This window comes from Notamacropus eugenii, chromosome 2, assembly GCF_028372415.1.
Source record: "Notamacropus eugenii isolate mMacEug1 chromosome 2, mMacEug1.pri_v2, whole genome shotgun sequence".
Classification (NCBI taxonomy): domain Eukaryota; kingdom Metazoa; phylum Chordata; class Mammalia; order Diprotodontia; family Macropodidae; genus Notamacropus; species Notamacropus eugenii.
In genome coordinates, this window is record NC_092873.1 from 408,421,394 (window position 1) to 408,436,048 (window position 14,655).

The 14,655-nt window shown below is 37.5% G+C and overlaps 1 pseudogene; it reads right to left on the reverse strand.

The window, feature by feature from the left end:
* Nucleotides 1–787: 787 nt before the first annotated feature.
* LOC140529189 (peroxiredoxin-6 pseudogene) lies at nucleotides 788–1,563 on the reverse strand (annotated as a pseudogene).
* Between the last annotated feature and the right edge of the window lie 13,092 nt (nucleotides 1,564–14,655).

Genomic DNA, 14,655 nt, shown 5'->3' on the forward strand with positions numbered 1-14,655 from the left:
TTCATCTTATTATGAACATTTAAGAGCAATCTTCCAAGTCTAGATATGTGACTTGTTCAAAAAGGCACCCATAATTATAGCCCTCCACCATTCTGTACAAGTCTAGCAGGCATTGTGCAGCTTCTCTGTAGTCTCAACCACATACTCGTAACATAACTAGAAAGCTCTTCTGCCCAATCTAACAAAATATTTTAAGGTTGTCTTCTGCTTCTCTTTATCTGTTGGAAAGAGAAGAATCTTCAAATCTTTTGTAACTGTGGTCAAAACACTCATCATTTGAGGAAAAAACCCAACACTATCTGAAACATCTAAATTATTACAAGTTGTTGGTCATAAACTTAGGGAGGTGAAGCTCAAACCTAGACAAGTTAAACTGTCTCCTCCCTCAAATGGATAATTAGAAAAAGAGATGATTTATCTATTAGGTCAGTTAAAGAAGTACTGTTCTTGCAATGCTCCCTTTCCTACTAGTTGGCTGATGACAGAGACTGCAACAGATCTCACAAAGATTTAAAGTCCCAAACAGTGCCACCCCAAAGATAGCTAGCAAAGCAATAAGGGAGTTCAATGACCCAAGTGAAATGGTGGCAAAGGCACAAGGAGAGGAATCATGGGTGACTTTTAGTGCCATTTTCATTTAACAAGCCATTAGTAGAATAACCCAAAGACTCCTGACTTCCATCACCCCAAGATGTTTAAATCAGTTACTGTATGAAGACATGATTGGCAGGCTGGTATCCTTTCTCATAGAGATCTTCAAGGGAGGCCCAGCCAGATCCCAGCATGGTCTTGCTGGAGTAACCTATGGCTGAAGGGTGTACCATGGGTATTTCTTGCCTGAAGGGAGCTCTTTGGTGAAGACGCCTTTAGGAAACAGTTTTTTGGCCTCCTCTTCAGGGGTAGTTGGAACAACCATAACACTATCCCCACATTTACAGTCAACAGGAGTAGCAACCTTCTTGTAAGCTGTCAACTGAAGGGAATCAACCACTCTGAGGATCTCATCAAAGTTCCTGCCAATAGTTTCTGGGTAGAGGATAGACAGCTTCAACTTCTTATCAGGGCCAAAGATAAATACCACACAAGCTGTCAGAGGCATGCCCTGCCCATCTCGTTCATCTGGGTCTAACATGCCCAACTTGATGGCAAGGTCCCGTTTGTGACCATCAATGATGGCGAAAGATAGCTTCTCTGTGGGTTCATCTCCATTTATGCATTGATATCCTTGGATGACCAAGGATATCTGACCAAGATGGTCTTGGACAGAGTCAATTGAAAGAGCAATCATCTTAACATTCCACTTTGCAAATTTTGGGGCCAGCTTCACAGCACGCCCAGCTCTGTTGTACCCACTGGAGTAAAATTTCGAGGATGAGAGAAGAGAATTCCCCATGAGTCTCTGAGGAAGTCGTGGAAATGGATGTGACCAATCGTGGTGTCCGCCTCGAAGCTGGGGGCCTCGACTCCAAGCAGCAGACCTCCGGGCATGGCAGCTGCGAGGGATAGAAGAGAGAGGAGGAGCCGCAGACAACGTGGGCGCTCGTTCATGCCAGGAAGCCACTCACGAGGCTGCAGAAAAGAGAGCACCTGACAGGGGTGAGGCCAAAGCATTCATTTTTAACATAAAACATCTCATTTCAGTATGTCAAAAGATTATGATTTCATCACCATGTACATTCCCTCCATCAAACATAGATTGTAATATCTCAACAACTTAGGAAATAATATTGAGTAAAAATGAGTAACTGCACACAAAAAATAATTAATTTCTTGATGGTTACTGTTCTGCTAAATGTGGTTGCTCACTCTAAATTCATCTAGGCTGGCCTTTGAATAACACACACACACACATACACACACACACAGAAGCATTAGGTCTGTATTATTCAGCTCGATAAGACCTATGACAGATGAAATTCTACATAGATAGTCTTTGAGAACTCAGTTACCTGTTGCTACCATAATGAAATATCAGAATAGTTATTATATTAGAGAACTATTCCAAGTTTATATTTGATTATTTATATGATATTCATTGACCTCATGTCATTTAACTCTTATTATCACTGTAACACTCATTTATTTGTCTAAATAATTGATTTCATCAGAACTGCCTATTTAGTTGCTCATTTCCCTCACAAATCTGTTCTACCTACACACTGGTAGCCTTCTTCCATGTATCTCCCCTTTATGTGTTATCTCCCCCTATGAGAAGGTAAGTTCTTTGAGGGCAGGGACCATCTTGTTTCTGCATCCCCAGAACTTAGCATAGTGCCTAGTATATAGTAATAAGTACCTAATAAATGTTCTGTCTATTTTTCTTGAAATGTTAATGGCTTCCAACTTTTTCTCAGATCTTCATTATTATCTTGTGATAGAGCTGCTGTACTTTTATCAGGACTTTCATGGGATCCTAGCCTATCTTGTCCCCTTAAAGAACCAAAAATCCTTCTAATAATGGCTTTTCCCAAAAGCCCATCATGAGGGTAAATCACCTTTGAAATTCTGTACATTAAATCTATACTTTTGAATTATCAAATTCAAATACCCAGACTCTCTTATCAGCATTATGACCCATTACAATAGATACTCTGTGTCTGTTCTGTCACTACGTGTGACTTGTGCTACCCCCTGGTTTCCTCCTTCAGCCTTAGTCCTTGATATTTGGAATTCTCTGCAATCTTTCCCTTTCTTGAGCTCTTGGTTTTCTATGAATGGTTTAACTCCAGTCTTGGTTGCTCCCTTACAACCAATTTTCTTCCCAAGACCTGGGGAACTTCTCCAGCAGACACTAGTTCTTTAGCCTCTCTTGACTCATTCTCTGAGTCAAGCTGGGAATCCTAAATCCAGTCCATGAGGATTTTCTAATTGTAGCTACCTTTTGACTTGACCTCAGACTATGCAGCCTTTTCATTACCCAGTTTCAGGAGCTATAGTTGATCTCTGGGTTTTATCCAGATATAACAACAATGTCTTTCTTATCCTCATTCATACCCTTTTATCTTCATTCTCTCTCAAAGCATTTACTCCTTTCTTTTGCCACATTCCAGTAACATGACTCCCATCTTTTCAACCTTCTGATGCCATTTTTACTTTATAGTTCTTTTTAATGTCTTTGGAGACTTTCCTCGCTCACTTGGATTTGGGACTTTTCCTTCACTCTAGGTTCTTCACCATCTTTCATCATTTGTATTTCTTCATTTGACAGCAATATATTGCTTCTAGCAATAATCATAATATATTTCTATGTTATATATCATATACTTCTAGCATAACACTTATTGCTGCAAATATTTGACATTTATATGGTACTTTAAGTCTCCTCAGAATAACCTGTAGATAGTTCAATCTACATTTTAAAGGTAAGTAACGTGAGGCTAAGAAAGCTTAAATGACTTTCGCAGGGTCATACAACTAGTAAGTTTCAGAATTGGAATTGAAAGGTGCATCTCTCCTGACACCACGGCCAGCCTCTTTTCAGCATATTATGTTGCCTCTTCTACAACAGCAATATTGTGAATTCATGTATTTTGTATTGGGGGTAAGGAAGTAGAGAAAGACTATCCTTTGTAGATTGGTAGAAGAATGTATTGCATGATATTGATAGAGCACTTTTGTCCAAAATAGAAAGGCAAAGCTTTCCAAGTTTGTTTTCTGGGTTTGTCAACTTCTATAACTTCTTGTTTCTGATTTTGTGATTTGGTGTTGCATTTTTATGAATTATAGTTACCTTTTGGGGATGCATAATAGAAGAGCTCTTCTTTCCCTTACTTCAACGTAGCTACAGAAATTTTCTATTTCCTGTAAGCCAAGATGACAGAAAAATGACATTGTTTAGAAAGGCAGAGACACTAATACATTCCTGATGGAACAGTGAATTAATTGGTCCAGCCTTTCTGAAAAGCAATTTGTAACTATACCCCCCAAATCACTATAGAATCCTGTGCATACCTTTCTACCCAGAAATCCTACTACTGGGCCTATACACCAAAGAAATCAAAGAAAGAGGTGGGGATAACCCGAATATTTATAGTGGCTCTATTTATTAAATCAAACGACTTACAAATTAAAGGGGTGTCCACCCATTGGGGAATGACTAAACAGATTATGTCATAAAATTATATAGGGATGGTTTTAGGAAAGTTTCATATGAACTGAGAGTGAAATGAGCAGAATCAAGGGATCACCATTAATGCAATAACTATGCCATTGTAAACAAAACAATTCTGCAAGACTTAAAAATTTTTTGTCAATAAAATGAATGATCACAACTCCAGAAGACCAATGATAAAGCATGACCCCTACTTCCTAAGAGAGAAGTGATGGTCTCTACATACTGAATAAGACATACATTTTCAGACATGGCCAATGTGTGCATTTGTTTTACTTGATAATACACATTTGACTCATGGGTTTTGGTTTCTTTCTTTTTTTAATTTCTGGAAAGGGGCTAGTAATAATGTAGTTTAAAAAAAAGGAGAAAAGAGGGTCATCAAAGTATTTTTTTTAATGCATCCATGTGAATAGAAATAAATTTAGGAGGAAACGGATAATCAGGACAGCTTTAAAAGGGACATATTGAATTTGTTATATATCTAAAAGGGATAGCAAATTACATATAGTAGAGATTTGTGATTTCATGTATAATGCTAATTATCTTCTCTAGTGGTATAAGAAATTATTCCTTTTATTTGTTGATTGTTAAGTTTAGATTAAACAAAGTATAAAATAAATGAAAACAATATGAGGGAAGGAAATGATAAAAATGCTACTCCCAAAATAGTTAATCAAATAGATAATTTGTCTTATTATGTTAATTGGTCTTATTGTATAATTATGAAATCATACCCATTTGTGTGTATGCTTAAACATCAGACATAAGTAGAATTCTTCATAGACATATTTGGGATTTTATCCATGTGGGTATTCCTTTCATTGGTGTCAATCATAATGCATTCACTCTTATCCTGTGTGACTCTAGTACATGACCCTCATAAATCTTACACAGGGAGTCCACTCAATATATTGGACATACAGATATACAAAAATGAAATTATTTGAGAATTTAGCAGATATCATCTTCAGCGTCTACTATTCAATCCATATATCCTTGAAGAAAGAAAAGAATTTGACATCTTTATGCCATCCCTTGTGAATGAGAACTTTGCTCACTTACCCACAAGTCACTTTTGAAAGAGAAGTCTTCCCTATTTAAAAACATCACATTATTGTTCTAAAGTCATATATTAGACTTTGGTGCTTTCAATGAGGATGAATGTGGCATCAAGGTCAACAACTGTACTGATGGTAAGTTCTTCAATTTGAAAAGGCTCCAAGCCAAGACCAACGTGGAGGGAATGTTGGTGCATGATTTTCTGCTAGCAGATGATTATGCACTCAATGCAGCCTCTGAAGCTGAGATGCAACAAAGTATGGATCAAACCTCTGCTGCCTGTGCTAATTTTGGCCTAATAATTAACACCAAAAAATCACAGGTGCTCCATCAGCCACCATCACACCATCCATATGTGGAACCATCAGTTACAACAAATGGAGAAGTTTTGAATGCTGTGGATAAGTTCACTTACCTTGGTAGTATACTTTCCAGGGATGTACACATTGACAGTTAGGTTGACATACTCATTGCCAGAGCTAGCTCCGTGTTTAGGAGGCTCTGAAGAAAAGTTTGGGAGAGAAGAGGTATTAGACTGACTACCATACTGAAGGTCTACAGAGCTGTTGTGCTGACTTCATTGTTAAATGCTTGTGAAACATGGATAGTCTTCTAGGGCTATGCCAGGAAACTGAATCGCTTCCATTTGATTGTCTTAGGAAGATTCTGAGGATCACCTGGAAGGATAAGGTACCAGACACTGAAGTCTTTGCTCGAGCTAAACTGCCAAGTATTCAAACTATGTTTCAGAGAGCACAACTCCAATGGCCTGGCCACGCTCTTCCAATGCAAAATGAATGTTTGCCAAAAAGTCTATTTTATGGAGAACTTGAATGGGGCAGGCGACCACAAGGTGGCCAGAAGAAGTGATACAAGGACACTCTCAAGGTCTCTCTCAAGAACTTTCATCTGACTGTGCAACATGGGAGACACTGGCACAGGACTGCTCAGCATGGCGTGCCCATATCAGAAAGGGTGCTGTGCTTTTTAAGCAAAGCAGAATTGAGACAACACCAAGTAAACACGGGATGAGCAAATTTGGGATATCCACCCCCAAAATTCATAAGGACTATCTGCGTCCAACCTGTGGTAGAGCATTCTGAGCTCGTATTGGTCTGATCAGCCACAGTTGGACACACTGAAATTTCACTTTATCATGTTGATGTCATTTTGGTCCTCTTCAAAGATGAAGGGCAACAACCACTAGACTTTGATTACTGGAAAGAAAATGAGTGAGTAAGATCTTACACAGCTCATAAAACTCATGCACTGGTCAAGGAAAATATGATTCACTATTCTTATCCAGTCACCACATATCTTTCCTTTAATTTTGTTAATTATGATCTTTTAGGAAAAGACAGTTGGTCTAAATGCAAATATTTGTTCATTTTAAAATTCATTACTGAGGACATATACAACTAGGTTATATTCAGGATAACCTGATGCATAACTAGGCCAGCTCTCTAATCTACAGATGAAGACATCAGGTCACATTAATGCCTTTTTTTTTTTTTTTTGCCACATCATACTTTCTTTTTTTAAAAAAATTTTTTTAAGCTTTTATTTAGTAGTTTATTTTCCCCCAGTTACATGTAAAAACAATTTGTAACATTCATTTTTAAAACTTTGAGTTCCAAATTCTCTCTCTTCTTTCCTCCCTCCTCTCCTCCACATTGAGAAGGAAAACAATTTGATATAGGTTGTACATACTTTCACCAAGGCACAAATTCTTAGTTTCTTTAAGTTAAAATTTTAGGAAAATCCTCATAAACTTTAACAAACTTTACAAATATTTTCCTTTTTCTGAAACCCACACTTCCCCAGGACCTCACCCCCTTCCTTGTTTCTACATATAGACAATTCTCATTTGTGTAAATTCACATTATGCAAATTCAATTTTACAAACATAATTTTTTTTTGCATTGAAAACATGGATCCAAATATTTCAAGATTTTTAAAAATTCAAACACTAATTGAGGACTAATTGCTATCATTAGATATATGAGGAACAAAAGAGAGCCTCTGTCCAAATATCTCTGGATAGCTTCATAAAAAAAGTTACAGTCAACCACCAGTGATAAACGCTAGGTATAGTGGGTAGGAAAGGGGCAACTTTCTGCACCTTTGTTACCATTACATAACCTTTGTTCACTTTACAGTACTGTGCATACTTTATTACTAACTTTACCTTTCATTTCATAATTCTGTTTATTGTCATAGTACAGTATTTAATACATCTACATTTTAGTACTCTTTATGACTTGTGTAAAGGTATTATTTTGTATATAGCTTTGTTATACAGCCTTAGTGAAGTGGGTGGATAAAGGCAAATTCTCTTTACATAAAGATCACCTTACATAGAGATCTGCTGAAAGATTCACTTATGTAAATTGAGAACTGTCTGTATTCAATTCTGTTCAAGCAGCCTCAGATTAGATGGTAGGTGCCCAGAGGGTTTAAGCTGAAATGAAAGTTCTTTTTTAGAGATCATTTGTTGGCCTCCAAATTCACCCTAACCTGGATCAAATCCCCTTTTGCCTCAGCCTGGAGTGGTATTATTCAGTGAAGAAAGTACTGACTTGGAAGTCAGAGAACCTGGGTTAAAGTCTTGCCGTTGACACTCACTGGGCTTCATTGTTCTCATCTGTAAAATTAGAGTACTGGAATAGATGGCCTTGAGGTCCCTTCCAGCCCTAGAGCTATGATCTCATGACCTTTTACTATCTTTGGCTCTTCAGCTCTATGATACATCTTCTAAGTCTGGGGTGTCAAACACTCAGCCTGGTGGTCTCAAGCAGCCTAAAAAAACTCCTGAACCAGATTAAAATGTAACTGGGAACTGTTTCACAAAGTAAAAATAGATTTAAACACAGCTAATATTAATTTGTGGTTTTCTAAGTTAATCTTTGGGAGCAGGATCCATATGTATTTGACTTTGACACTACTGTTCTAAGTTATTGATCTTGCTTTGTTAAAATGACAATTCTACCTACTCCAGACTGACACCCGTAAAAGTTGTAACTTTCCAAAGTTCTTAGAGCAAACTAGTGGCGTAACTGTGACTCAGGCATCTCCTCTTCCTTAGGCCACTTTAGACCAGTTATGGACATTAAGTAACTATGTAGTCTACAATGATAAACTTCCTCTGCCACCACTTCCCCCACCTGTAGCAACACCACTCAGAGATATATCTGCTCAGCCTAGTTTGAGATGGTGGGTTAATGCCCACTCCCACTGCCTTTTTGATTTAGTGGTGGGTCCCAACTCTTTTCCACTCCCAGCTTGGGATGGAGCTTCATGTACCATCACTGTGAAGGAGAGATGGGTATTCAGAGTTATGTCTGGATGCCTTCAGGGATGGTAGAGGAAAAGATACTGTGGGTAAATGAAGGTGATGAAACTTCCTCCCTTCTCACACAACTGCTATGCTCGGATAGAACATAACCTGAGAGCCAGATAATGAAGTAGTTAGCAAAAAATATAGTTAAAATAAGAAGCTATCTCCTTATATCCCTGTCACAACCGAATAACCCAGAAAAAGTCATTTATATTCATTGCTTCCACTGCCTCTTCTCACTTGTGTCTTAATATCTTACAATCTGATTTCAGCCCTCACCACTCCACTGAAACTCTTCAAAATGATCAAAGATCTCTTAATTGCTAAGTCCAATCAATGGCCTTTTCTTAGCACTCATCTTTCTTGGTCTCTGTGCTGCATTTGACTGTATTGATCACACCCTCCTCTTTTATTTCCTTTCTCAATTTCCCTGATCTTACTCTCTCCTGTTCTCTTTCTTCTTGTCTAACCACTCCTCCATCCCTTCATTTTTACATATTCTACCCTTTAACTACGGGTACCCCCCAAGGGTCATTATGGGGCTCTCATCTCTATTTTATTTTTTGGTGATCTCACCAGTTTCCAAGGATTCAATTGTTTTTTTATGGGTTCAATTTTTATCTCTTTTTAGTTGATTCTGTCTCTCTCCTAAGTTCCAGGCCCATATCACCAATTTTCAGATATCTTCAACTTGATGTTCATAAGCTTTTGAAACTAAACAGAACTCATTATCTTGCTCTTCTAGCTCTACTTCTTCTTCAGAGTTCCAAATTTCTGTTTAGGGGAAAACACTTCTAATCTCTCAGGTTCCCAACCTCAGAGTCATCTTCAACTTTCCCCTCTGCCTAATTTGCCATATCTAATTAGTTTTATAATCTACCCCCAAAGATTCCTTGTATCTTTCCCCTTCTCTACATTTGATCTTATTCCCACTAACATTATGACTTCACTCATCTAGACTCTTGCAATAAACTCTTAATTATACTTCTGCCTTCCAGATCCTCTCCAATTCATCTACTCTGCTTCTTCCTGAAGCATACTATGCAAGTCAATTTGTATAATGAAAAATAAATGATGCTGAGCATAGGGGAGCAGAGCTTTTCACAACTCTTTATTCTTTAGTCATCAAGCAATAATTACCACTCAACTTCCCCTAAAATTATAGGATCCTGGATTGAGAGCTGGAAGGAAACTTAGAGGTCATCTAGTTCATTTTAAAGATGAAGTACAGAGATTAAATGTTCTGCCCAAGATCACATAGGTAATAAGTGTCAGAGCCAGGAGGACACGAAGTTAAAATCTCTCACTCTAACTCTAGCATTCTTTCTGTAATACCACATGCTTGGTGTATACATTCTGTCCAGGGATGGTCATAGCGTGTCCATGTTTTCTCATCCTTAAACCATTCTCTAGTTTACAAAACATGCTGAGAACCTCCTCCAGATCTCACGATATTGTGTCCATCCCACCATGGGATGCTCCTTGGCTATTGCTCTCTCTTAATATGACTAACTGCCCTGACCCATCTTTATTTTTTCTGATGGTACATGTATCTTATGACATCCTTTCTTGTACTTTTATTTGTAATGTGTAGAAGCGTGCTTATGGCAACTATACACCTTCTCATTGCCCTTTGAGTAAACTCAACGTTAATTCCTCAGAAGCTATAATAATCTATGACTCACAACTTTATAGCATTCCTAATAGAATATTATTGCTAAAAATGATGGGCCTATGTTTCATAGAGAAGCTTGGGACCATCAAAAGCACTGGATAATTTTCAAATGTAACTTTGCTCAGTCTATTCCTCATGTTAAATTCTGGGCACAATTTGGTGTCCATATGCAATGTCTGTCCAAGCTTTGGACTCTTTGTATACAGCCACTACATATATGTGTTTAATGCATATATAATATATCTGTATGTTTATACTCACATTGATGGACTATAGTTTGGTGTCCATCCATCTATATAATATTGTCTGGATAGTGGGATTTCTTCTTCTCTAGGATATATGTGTATGTGGGCTATCTAAATATATAAATGTGGCTCATGGATAAAATGAATAGATATGCTTTATCTTATCAGAGACAGAAGGACTGTGCCAGCACTGTCAGTATTCTAGTTTGGGAGATGGCAGGATCACTGAGGCTAGGCCATCTCTTCTACAGTCTGCTAGAGGGATTAAAATTGGGTTAGAATTCTATTTACCATCCTTCAAATATTTCTAGGCTAAGGATAAGATAGAGGGTTAAAAAGAAAAACTGTTTCCCTGATCATTCAACCTCTTAGCCAGCTGAGTCATTTCTTATTCAAATGCTAGCTGCAACAAAATACCATCACAAAGAGTAATAGTGAGTAAATCCATTTATTCAAGCAAAGCAGCAAACAGAAATTGGAGAAGTTCTACAGATTAGGGTATGTCAAAGAATACACAAGAATAAGGGAGCTCTTCAGCTAAGAAGGAGCTAAGATCTTAACTCAAAAAAGAGAGACAGAAAATTTAACCAAGGAGAGGTCTACTCTGAGCAATTTCTTTGAATTCTAAACCCTGGAAGTCAAGGAACATGATAGAGCTCTCATATGTGTTCACAGCTTTGAGGGATAGAGTCTACCATTCAAGAGTGTCTCTCTCTATTTCTCTGTCTCTCTGTCTGTCTGCCTGTCTGCCTCTACCGGTGTCTCCAAAGTCTCTCTCCAAAGTTTCTGTAACAAAGTGAAGTAAATCATCAACCTGCATCATTTTCTCATCATTGTATACACCCTGCTGGAGTCTTGTCTCCCCCTGTATGGAGAATAATGCCCTGGGTTGTCCCTCAGCAGATTTGCCTCAGGCTTGGTCAGAAGCAGAACAACACTTCTATTTTTGTTTTTGTTTTTATTCCTGCATGGATAGTTAGGCCAAAATCTTTTGAGTGATTGAAGGTCTCACTTAGGAGGCTCTGCAAGGTTCTGGGGTTTGATGCAGTCAGAACATTATCATCCACAAACACGTGCATCTGGATGACATCACCAGAGGTACAGAGAATCCCTCTTTCATTGCACTCTACATTATTGTTCCTTACTATCTCAAACATCTTAACTATCTCTTGTCAAAAAAGTGATTTAATCTCTCAAAATACCTACTCAATGCAAAATAAAAGCAACTAATGATAGGCAGTCAGCCTGGAAATGAACCACTTTGAACTTTGCTAGCTTGTCACCTGTACTCAAAGCCTTCCCAGATTTGCCTAAACTGGCAAAATCTTCTCTAGAAGACTTTGCACCTTGACAAGGCATTGTAGCAGGGCTTTAGCAGAGGTTCTTCCCTCATTCATATGCTAATGGAATATCCTATCCATTATAATGGAATAAAGGTTTATTTCTCACATTCTTGAACCAAAATCTCAGGCTCCCTTTAGAAGAAATGAGAACGTAGGAGAATGTTGGCAAATTCAAGGACATTTAAGCAGGGCAACATGACATCTATTGCTAACTGATGTTTAAATCATTTATGAGGCATCATGTTTGTATAATCCAAAGGCAAACCAAAAGTTGCACTTTGGGACTGACTGATTTGTTTATTTATAAAAAGAATGAACTAGACATTTCAGAAAATCAGGAAAAAAATTATCTCAGCATGGTGGGAGTGGGTGATCTAAGATGAATAGATTCATGGGCTTTTGCCAGGAATTCAAAAAGTTTCATGGTAACTCAATGCAATGTTATCAAGGATACTAATTAATAATGCATCATATTTATATACCACTTGGTGTACATTTATCTCATTTAATACTCAGTTCTTTGAGGTGAATATAATAGCTATTATTATTTTCCCTTCCTTTTTTTTCACCTTGTTCTGTGCAAACTCCTAAGTCCTTCTGACTCTGAGCCACCCATCATGCAACATTGCCTCTCCTGTTCCTTTTGTAGATGAGGAAATTGAAGCTCAGAGATACTGTAATTTTTTTTTTTTTTTGGTGTAAGGGAGGGGTAGAGGGAGGTCTGAATCTGTAGAGAACTTCCCAATGTGGAAATTTCACCAATGCAGCAACTTCCCCAACTTCAAACAGTAAGTTTCAGAGGTAGGATTCAAATCCCTATCTCTTATAACTCCAGATCCAGCACTCTTTTCACTACCCTGCATTGCCTTTTGATGTTCATTCATTCATAGCATCAGGGATGGTAGGGACCTAAGTTTTTCTATATTTAAAACAAATGTTCCTGGGTAGAAGGCACTTAATAAATGTTTATTGAATTGAATTGAAAAATATGTTCTAGAGGATGAAAGAAGAAACAAAAATTTTGAAATCTCTTTAGACAGACTGACCTCATCAATCAAGGCAAAACCTGGGGAAACATAGAAGACAGGTACTCCACCCTCTGAGCTAGCACATTTAAAAGCTCTTAGATCCGAAAAATGAACCACAAACAATTGACATTCTATGGAGAGCTTTGTAGCCTGAAGAAGAACCTGAAGACAAGGATGGTCTACCTGAATGGCCTGCCAGATGTTCTATGGAAACAACTTAAATCGAGTTCAGGTTCAGATTTATGTAGTTCAACTTGTAGTGCTGGAGACAATCTGCAGTCTTTCCATTTGAATGCAGATAGGTTTTTCAGGTTGGTAATCTCTTTGATCTAGAAAGGTTCAGCCTGCTTCCTCAGGAAAATCAAGAAACTTGAAGACTAGGAATAAAATTTAAGAATAACATGACTTTCATGAGTTCATTTCTAATTTTCAGTACTTTGCAATGTGCATTCATGCAAGTTATGAACTTGCATTTATATGTCCAAGATTCTCAAATACCTTGCAAACTTCTCCATTAAAAAAAAAAGACTGATTTTATGGAGGAATGGTTGTGTTCGTGGTTATTTAATTGGGGAAATAATTTTTGGGAAAATCTTAATTTTTAAATTAAACATACTTGTACAGAATTTTGTTAACTAAAATATGGGGTACTCTGAGTTTTGCAAAGACGTATCGATGTGGCCACATTACATATATAACTTTTTGTTGATCTTAATTATGCCCAGCCATTTATAACTAAAATAGTCCTCCACTCATTCAAACCAATTTAGCATTTTATGAAGGGGCATTATTTGGTGAAGTTTCTAAAGAACCCAAAAATATAGACAGTGAAAAAACAAAATTATTGATTTAAGTTGAAAGAGCATGTAGTTTAAAAAACTAAAGCTTAAACATTGTTATTGCTTAGTTGTTATAGACTGTTTTGGGATTTTCTTGGCAAAGATATTAGAGTGGTTTGCCATTTCATTTTTACAGATGAAGAAATTGAGGTAAACAGGGTTGAGTGACTTGCTCAGATTCACACTGCTTTAAGTGTCTGAGGCTAGATTTGAACACAGGAGGATGAGTCTTCTTGACTTCAGGCCTGACACTTGATCCACTGTGCCACATAATTGCACAAAATTTAAATAAATTGCCCTAGTTCTTTTATCCCAGCCTCCATCCCTTACTCCAAGTGAATGTTTATTATTTGTTTCAAATTTTTCATTCTTTAAAGGGATTTTGCTTTTATCCTCTCATGGGAGATTGGGAAAGAATTATGAATCCTGTTATATAGATAGGAAATAAGCCCAGAGAAATGACTTGCCCAAAGTCTCCATCAACTGGTTAATGACAGAGTTGGGGCCAGAACCCTTGCCTCTTGACTCCCACAAACCTTGTTTACTGTGCTTTTTAACTTCCTTTTATGCAAGAGTGGAAACTGAAACCAGGAGGTGTACAGATGGGACAGCCTCATTAGATGATGCCAGGATCGTTGTTTTGGGCAGATTGACTTCTGTACACTGTACTGCCATGTTAAGAAGCTTAAATGTATTCATATTGGAGCTCATGTTAGGCTTCAGGCTAACCATGTTATGTTAGGGAATTTGGATGATACTTGATAACATGATAGAATGGTCATTCACTTACTCCCATTAGACAGTGTTGATTGGATTAAAAAGTGATATGCATTGACTATATATAGTGACCATATAGTGACTATTCATGAATTACTGTTATTATCATTATTATTTGAGGGGCAACTTAGTATAGTGCAGAGGAGTACTATCTGAACCACACTGAAATGTAATTGGGGAATATTTAGCAAAATCAATATGAATGCAATAAAACATAGATAATGTTAATATATGGTTC